This window comes from Gadus macrocephalus, chromosome 9 (assembly GCF_031168955.1).
Source record: "Gadus macrocephalus chromosome 9, ASM3116895v1".
Taxonomy (NCBI): Eukaryota; Metazoa; Chordata; class Actinopteri; order Gadiformes; family Gadidae; genus Gadus; species Gadus macrocephalus.
The window spans coordinates 5,782,878-5,786,057 of NC_082390.1; the positions used below are offsets into that span (position 1 = coordinate 5,782,878).

General features: G+C 47.4%; 1 protein-coding gene across 2 annotated transcripts in view; it reads left to right on the forward strand.

Annotated features, from left to right (window-relative positions):
- The first annotated feature begins 257 nt into the window (after positions 1 to 257).
- Positions 258 to 3,180, forward strand: part of prickle1a (prickle homolog 1a) — a 26,335-nt gene continuing 23,412 nt past the window's right edge. For both annotated transcript variants that reach the window (XM_060060406.1, XM_060060404.1), the window contains exon 1: positions 258 to 532. The gene's annotated coding sequence lies outside the window, so the exon portion shown is untranslated. The remainder of the gene's footprint in view (positions 533 to 3,180) is intronic.

Genomic DNA, 3,180 nt, shown 5'->3' on the forward strand with positions numbered 1-3,180 from the left:
TCCTGAAAACTTGTGGACACCATCCAAGCCATGGGCTTGTCAGGCTGCCTATACTGCCAGCAGTAATTTAACCCCAGACCTCCTCATCGATAACTTGATGGTAGTCGTTTGACAGAGTCTAAAGCAGCCGCTCTGTCAAAACAGCGTTTAAAAACTTACAGCGCGTATCTGCAGTGTTTTTCATTCTCATCACTCCCTGGGGGGCTGGGAAGGGGGGGGGGGGGGGCGGTGTTTAAACCAATAGGCAGAGCGCATCGGCTCATGCCGTTCTGCTGGCTGGGAGTCCACAGTGCGACACACTGAGATGCTGGGAGGCAGTTTGTAGGTGAACTCAACCTAGACTTATTCTGACTAGCCGATGTAACAACACCCCCACGTTAGATTAATTTACCCTGCAGTGCTTGGGAGATCTCTCTGGTTTCTCTCCTGCTCTGGACGTTTGTCACCGTATGCCGATGAGACGCGCGTGAAGAGTTTCTTCTGCTCAGGAATATCGCTTCTGGATATCGTTTCCACTGCAACTCAACACCGGGTGAGTGGAGAAGGTTTAAACACACCGCTGTAACAACAGCAGTGTATCGTTTTCTGTTTTAACATTCTGCAAGTGCCAGCTTTGTAACTGTTCCGTCCCAAATTAACAGTCTAAAGTTTTCTGTGTGCGTGTAGGTAGGTGCGTGTGTGTGAGGGGGTTTGTTTGTGAGGAAAATAAACGATGGTTTATCCTGCAGTGTTTCTCCCTATTGCATTAGATGACTTTTGACTTAAGCCAACTTTAGTCACACTTTCCCTTCTGCTTTATAACTAAGAAACGTGGTGAGGGAGCGTGGGGCGTTGGGCGGGGAGTTCAGCCCCCCCGCGGAGCTCCAGATGCACGGTCTCAGCTGTCGCCTGTCACTGGGGTGACAACTGGTCGGCACCCCTGACTTGTCTGCCCGCTATCCCGTTCCAAATAGTCGGGATTAATGTATGGACTCACTCAAGCACCCAGACCGTGTTGAGTGAGCGAGGCACTTGTCCCACAACACCGCTGACACACATGAGGAATGCCCAGCAGCCACTCTCCGGGTCAGACCGTGATGGATACGGTGTGATGGAAGCTTTAGTAGGTGAATGGTAAAGGGACTGCGTCTATACAGCGCTCTTCTTTCTTTCTTTTTTTTACCAGTGGCCACTCATAGCGCTTTACAATATTGCCTAACATTCACCAATTCACACACCGACGGCGGTGACAACCAGTGCAACAGGTCATAGGGAGCCGTTAGGGGGAGGTGTCTTGCTCAGGGACACCTCGACACTCAGCTAGGGAGAGCCGGGATCGAACCAGCGACCATCCAACCACCGCTCTACCTCCCGAGCCACATGCCGCCACAGTTTGCTTTTCCTTGTCGGGGCGTACTTTGCATCACCGTGATGATAGGATGGGCCCAGTGAGGCAGCCTGCATTTTGACAAAGGGTTTAAGCATTGGGAAGAAGTTGCTGTGTTAGTTTAGTTGTTTTATTATAATTTTAAAGTGAGGGGTAGTTTCTCTTTAGGAGACCGGGAGAAGATAAGCCAACATAAACACACGCCATTCAACCATGTTTATGTTCCCTCTCGTCGTTGGGTCTTTAACGTGTGACAGACCCCCTTCATCGGGGAGAGTGGGGGGAAATGGCACAAATGGGCCCGGCTTGCAATCTGTCACTGTGTCCACAGACTGAGGGGGGGTGGGGGGATAGGAGGGGGTGCATGGGGAGAGAATAACAAACTGGTCTAGGAGCTCAGCCGAAGACCCCACTTGCAACTTTACTTGTGCACGACCTCACTGCAGAGCAATTTCTTACGAATTCATCAAGGAGTAGAACAAATATATAAGTATATGTCTGTTTAATAAGGCCTATTGCAAAATCATATTTCTCTAATAATCAATATTCAATAGTAAGTTCATACGTTCCGTATCAATTTATGTGTACTTGTACTTATACCTTAATACATAATACTTGAAACAATAAAGCAAAATGGTTATTTGGCCTGATACACAATACGGGGAAGAAACTTTACAAATCAATGTGCTGCTGTCCCCTAGCGGCGGAGAATGCGTCAAGTCACTACAAACTGGAACACTACAAATGATATAATGACATGGTAAAGTCATTATAACAACAGCTGAAAACACATCGCATGTAATAGTTGATATCAGGAAATATCATATATATAGTATATCATTCCCACTATATGGACATCACGTGCAGGCCTATTAGAGTTATGTTCCCGAATTACAGTGCAGACCAAAGTCTGTTTCTGAATTCATGAAGTTATTTTATGTATTTTGATTAACTTAAGTCGCATAGATTTTTTTATTAATACACAAGATTTACTATCCAGCTGTGGAAATCTCAATGTTTAAAAGATATGGCAGGCAAGACTAACAGTCAGACAGGACTTGGCCCTCTCTGCGTGCATAAATCCTCTATTGTTAATATAAAATTATTTATAGGCTAATAATTCAGAAGTGGCTATGAGATCTTGTTTGAAACGGCTTAAGCTGTTACGCGGCGTTTGCTCACGTCTTATTTCCGTGTTCTCATCTCCAGACTCACATCCTCTGAGCTAGATGAAGTGTGCGGAACAATAAAAGGCATAATCAATGAAATGTGAATGGGACATTCAACCGGAGCTGTGTAAGTGTTGAGTCTGCCGTTGACCACCTTGGAGCTTCAGATCTCCAGCTCTTAAACTGAACCATGTGCAGACCGCTTGTTTGTGCATTTAGACGTCCATTGTTGTAACTCTGGTCTAGGATTAAGTCCTGGAGCCGTCTGGCAGGGCTCTGCTTATTCTTCTGCACACCTTCAACGTGAGCCAGTCAGCAGCCAACCAGTCAGCTAGCCAGACAGCCAGCCAGCGAATGCCTTAGACAGGGAGGCCTGCTAACAACATTAGCCGCCTTTGTGGGGACTTCAAGATGCTGGGCTCCTGAAACACTGGGAGGCGTGGAGCCAGTGAGGGGGGGGACGGGGGTCACAGACGGGAAGCCAGCCGCACACGCACAGAGCTTGACATGCTCCAAGGTGTGTGTGTGTGTGTGTGTGTGTGTGTGTGCTGTGTGTGTGTGTGTGCATGCGGTTGCATTCTCTAGCGCGTGAGCTTGTTTGCTGCATCTAGATGCATGAGCAATAATCGGGGAACACAGAAAAAA